The following is a 5,996-nucleotide window of genomic DNA, read 5'->3' as shown; positions in this document are numbered from 1 at the left end:
ATAAGTTGAACAGTTATTCCCTGGTTATTGGTAGGGTAGTTGCCCAAAATACCATTATATCTTTCGAATGAAAAGCACCAAAATGCATAAACAGGCCCATAATCCAACAGACAATCTTTTAAATGGAGATGTAAATGCATATTTATAGTGCATGCTTCACTTCCATGGAGTTGTCTAAAAAACATGCAGAATTTATGCAAATAATCATGTGCCTTTAATACCTGTTCAGTGGATATAACTTTTGAACACATGATTCTGCATGCATTGACAAACAGGCCCCAGCAATTATATTGGTCATTGCTTATAATGTCTTTAAGAGCATATTGAGAGAAAATAAGCACCCAGTTTTTCCACTGGTCAGCAGTGAAACCAGAAAAACCTGACGCAATTTTTCTTGGAATTCTTCCTACATTTCCAGGAACTTTCATACCATCCACTTTAGACTGTATCATACTGAACATGTTGCCATCAATAACACCTTTATCTTTCCATATCTGAGTTACATGTTTAGCTGTGCCAAGAAGAAGGTTGTGCATCGGGTCTATTACATGAAATCTTACTGGATGGTAATACGGCAAATTGTTCAGTTCAGTCCAACGCGCTCCATACTCTCTTTCATGTTTGTTCTGTTCAGCCAGTGTTGCTGCATTCTCCACTTTAACAGCAAATGACTTATGATCTTCATCACATCTAGGTGGGTAATTGTCAGGGGAATAGCCTGAATAATCAGCCTTGGCTCCAAATGTTTCCCGCGGGAAGGTTTTCAAGCATTTACTGCAACCTAGAAGATGAATAATGAACATTTCAAAAATTTAGAAAAATGAGAAGCAGTTATAAATATGAACTTGTTTTCAGAAAATGTGATTTATTACTGTGCATTTAAATTTAATTTAGCATTGGAACACAGTTTGAGCAACAGGAAATTCACAAACTGCAGCGGCCATTGAAATCTATGTACTAGATACAGCAAATAAATATATATGTGATATTCTAATTTGTTAGTCAAAATAACAATTCTGTATACAACATCACAGGGAAATATGATTCACAATGTTACTTGTAGCCAACACTGATTCATCTATGGCCAAGACGATTTTACATTTTATATTTGTGGAATGCATGTTCTGCATTTTTAAAGTACTGTTAAAAATGCAGAACAAGCCTTCGATATCAAACATGAAAGCCATTCAAAAATTTGTATTTCACAAATGCAATTCTAGTGATTCTATGATGCAAAATTTAGATTGTTAATGACTTATATTGTATTCATTGTTATGCTAAATTGGTTCTATTGTTTATCCAAAAGTAAACGAATGAAAACCCCTACTCTATAATGCCCTGGAGAGAACCCTGGTTCATTCCATATTCTGTTTACCTTTCAAAAATTGTGAATTGCTAACTATCTTAAAAAAAAATCATGCCGTTTTTTTGCCAAATCAATTCCAACAGATAGTATATTGATGTGCAACAAGCGCCCAACCCCTTAAAAACATGATTTTGTGATTTTGCTAAATATTAGGCACTTTATGTAAACCCATTTTTCATAAAATCGCAATAGCAGCAAAGCAAAGCAATCGATCTCAATTATTTTATTTTTCTCATAAAAAACTTCGACAAAGGATACTGCATTCAACCATGGAGCTAAAAAAGGAGGAGCAATGATGCCTACTGTTTCCTTTGTGTACTATGATGGTTGGCAATTGTTAAACTGGTAAACTGGTATCTGTTTTTCTGCTATCTGTTTAATCCCTCAATAGCGATTATGCAATTCAGAGTATTTCAACAAATTTCAGAAATTTCAACTGCACAGTGGACGAGTCATAGTGTACATGGTTGGCAGCGAAAACCATACCATCGCACCAATATTTGTGATTTTCGACAACCGCTCGCTGTCGCACGCCAGATTTGACAATGGTTTTCAAAAGCCGATTCTACAAAAAGTTAAACATTTTTGCGGAATTCTGTGGATCATATAAATGAAGTGTTTCAAAAGCTGACTCGTCAGAAAGTATAAAATATAGTCAATCTTCAACTACAAACAATTAAATGTCCAAGTGTCTAGTTTGTGAATGGTGACTTCTTGTTTTCAACAAAAGTCACCGCACATAAGTACAGGCCTTATTTATGATCTGCGCAATTGATTTAATATTTCATCAGAAAATTTTTTCTGTGTAATCTGAACATTACGGCCGGTACACTTGCTTAAAGAAACGGCTTCGAGTTCAAACACCAGAAGTACAAAGGAATTAGGAGCTTAACAATTGAAGTTCATAGGCTTATTTTCCACCACTGCTTCTTCTTTTTTTACCTCCATGATGCATTATTTTAGATCAATTGGTCAAAATATTAATTTCAAACACAAGCTTGAATTTTTGGCTCCTTATGCAGGAGATTCAAGATGATCCAAACCATGTAACCAGTCAAAATTATTTTATTTTTTTCTCATATTAAGAAGCGTTTCAACATATCAAAATGATTGCTTCAAGTACTCACGAAAGAATAATGACAAGCATTTTTGATCAATAGTAGCAATATTTGGTTAAATTTTTCTATGGGCAACAGTGTTCAAGTTAGGGTTCAAAAACAAAAACTTGACTTGGCCTCTATGTACAGTACATGTTGAAGTTTTAGAGGAACACATTTTTAAAGTTTTTAGGGTATAAACATGTGACATTTTGTGTATTAATTATTACTGGTACATGTATAATGTGACACAGTGTCAAACAATTTAGGTCTCTTGCATAATTTCTCAACATATAGTTACGCAGTACAAATTTAAATCACAAACAAAAATCAGTTTGTAACACATTCATCCATAGTTGTGAGTTTATTTATGAGTGTGGATAATAAAAAATATTTTTTCTCACCTCTCAAAGCTCCATGTCCAACGAAACCTCCACATTTCCGACAGGCAGGAATATCACTTGACAGGCACATAACAATTGCTCTGTATGTGTTACCAGACATTGAACCATCTTCTAACTTTACTCCTTCAACCAACTCCTGCAACTCTGCTACAAGTGGCTTAAGATAGGAATTTAAATTTTTCTTTGGTTCATCCGGTCCTGGTAGGACACCAACAAGAATCACATTTTCTGCATTAAAACGTTCCTCTCTGGGAAGGTTATTGATAACCATATAAATGGCCCCTGCTGAGTATGGGCTGTGCTCATATGGTTGAAACCAATCAACATTGAGTGTCAAGCTCAGATCATAATCACTACTAAAGAAACCAGCTTCTACAAAATCTTTCCAAACTTTTCCATCATAAATGTCACTCATAACTCCTTCAGGAATGTTTCTATTTCTCCACTGGTTACATCGATTTAGAAAATTAGGTCTTCTAAGAAATGACTGCAATGTTTGTTTGAGGCTTTTGTAACAGTATAGTTTTATAGGATACAAATATTCTTTCATATTTCCTTTTACTTTCTTCAAAAGTGGAGAATTACAAGGCTGGCGATGTTTTCTCTGTGGGTGCTTTGGAAATCTAATGAAAGAACATTTCAGAGGTATTTTCAGCCCATTTCTATCAGTTCGGTAGCAATCTTGAAATCTATACAATTCTGCACACTTTGGACACACCACATACTTGTCAAAATCATCTCTGTTAAGACCCAGCAATTGTCTAACCTTGTAAAGTGACAGAGGAATGTAACTTGCTAACTCTATTAGCAATGGCAACTCCAAGTGGTCTGAACACATTAGAAGGAACTGTTTCATAAATTTCAAGAGAATTGTGATTCCTCTATCAGAAACGTTGTAACACTTCTGCCATAATAAAAGAAAAAACATCATTGCATCTACAAGTATCTGAAACATTGGTTTCGGTATGGATGAATCTTCATTAGTAGCTGATTCCTCATTCAATAACTCTGCTTCTCTCACATCTTCATCAGATTCCCATATTTCACTGCAGCAGGATTCTGGGTCTCCAGCTGTTTCCTATTGACAAAATGGACTTAAGAATAAACCTGTGTTTTATTTACTTTTATTTGTTCAAACAATGCAACGTAACAATACAGGGTCGGCCTGTACAATACACATGTTATATCTTTTAAACTAGCAAATAATTATGAAGACTAACAATTTTCCATTTGTGTAATAGTTTTACAATAATACAATACATATGCACATATACACATTTATACTAGTATTGCTGAATACTAGCATAGCTTGAATGACTTTGCATAACGCAATGTTCAAAATCAGGGCGCTAACTTGACTGCCTGCTAATGAATTGAGACTTATAAAGAAAGACTTGTTTATTTTTATAAAGGCAGTGTAGTTACTGTCACTGTTACATAACAATGATTGGCAAGGGTTTATTCGCAAGTGACCAGTTTCTTTTCAGTCTAGTTCTCAGTAGCAGTGTTGAAATCTGTATACTTGCCTTTGTTCTAGGTCTTACAATGGATGTACATCCATGGTCTTACATAGTCAAAAAACGTTTAATATAACTACTCAGCAAGTTACAGTATTTAAACATAGTTGAACTCTTATGACCCTGCCCTTGTTGTATAATATTATTCCATTTACCATCGTTTCAATATCAATATGCATGGTCATAATTAATGTTGTTTTGGGAAAAGCAAATCTATTGAAAGTCCTTGATTGATGTAAATATCTTACAGGAACATTGGTGTCTAATTTGTTTAATTATTTTAAGGGACATAATTTCCAGCTTTATTAAAAGTATTTTAGTATAAAAACAAATGCCTCATCTCAGAAAAAAAGTGCTGCATTTAGATTAGATTAGATTCATAAAACATCCAAGAAAATCTTAGCTGGGATCAGTGACCTTTAAATGTCTAGCATCAGTCATGGAGTTAGCTCCATGCACCAGTGAGCAGTCAAGTAGAATATTTATCAGATTTTCTCAATTTTTCTCATATTTTTACACAGGATATCTGTCACTTGAACTAAGGGAAAATTTTATATTGATGAATAAGGTGACCAAATTTGATAAAGTTTGGAATAGAATTAGTAAGTTATTGTGCGCACATTAACAATTATTAACAATGATGACGACGAAGACAACAACAACAAAGCTGACAGACTTTTTTCCCTTAATATACCTTTCCCTTCCATCTTTGATGATACAGGAAAGGTAAAAATATATGTCAAAATTGGAATTTGTTGATGTTGACACTGGGTATTACATGCAACCTCAGTCCTCAGAACAAACTGTGAATGACTTTGTTTATGGTGTGAATTGGGAATCAACAGCATGCATGCGTTTCTGAAAATACTCTATCTACGTTGTGTGTTTTTGTAAAGTCAGTTTTGTGCCAAAAGTGCGATAGAATAAGTTTGGGTCTATTTATGAATATTTTTTGAATGTAAAATATTTGTGAACTCTTTTCTACATCACTGGTTCTGGCAATGCATGTAGCAGACAGTAACAAATTTAAAATCTTAAAAACAGATCATATTTAGCTTACAGAATTTAACGGTTCATAGCCTGTACTAAGCACATAGGCTAACATTTGTTATCCCTTATAGCTTGTGCTAAGCTGTGCACAAATGCAACTAATAGAGTGGACTTTGTTACCAATCTGTTTTTTTTACTGCTATCTGAATCTGTGCCAACAATCATGGAGCTTTTAGCTCCATGCAACAATTGAATCAAGAATAACAAGCCAAGGTAGACAAGACAGCATTTCTGAGAGCCAAAAAAAAAATATTCTGAAATCATCTGCGCAATTATGCCTAATAACAATAATTATGAAGTCAATTTGCTTGCAAGCCATGAAGTCTACCTCCCAATGTTTAGTGGAAATCGTTGTACTATCATATACATACCCTGAATAATGTTTCTGTATCAATATCAACTGTCTCATGAATAGCATGCTGTTCATCTTCTACATCAGATTGAGTGTCAGAACTAATGTAGTCTAGATCCTCAATATTCCTTATTGTTAGAATATCACTGAAAAAAATTATTAATTTATTCAAGGAATTGAATTGAATAATAATGGTATCCATCTACTAGT

General features: G+C 34.1%; 1 pseudogene; it reads right to left on the bottom strand.

Annotated features, from left to right (window-relative positions):
• Positions 1-301: 301 nt before the first annotated feature.
• LOC146735565 (uncharacterized) lies at positions 302-3,804 on the bottom strand (annotated as a pseudogene).
• Between the last annotated feature and the right edge of the window lie 2,192 nt (positions 3,805-5,996).

Source organism: Saccoglossus kowalevskii, chromosome 12, assembly GCF_978046115.1.
Source record: "Saccoglossus kowalevskii chromosome 12, keSacKowa6.1, whole genome shotgun sequence".
In the NCBI taxonomy this organism is placed as follows: Eukaryota; Metazoa; Hemichordata; class Enteropneusta; family Harrimaniidae; genus Saccoglossus; species Saccoglossus kowalevskii.
The sequence above is the reverse complement of the archived record's forward strand: the minus strand, read 5'-3'. Positions and strand labels throughout refer to the sequence as shown.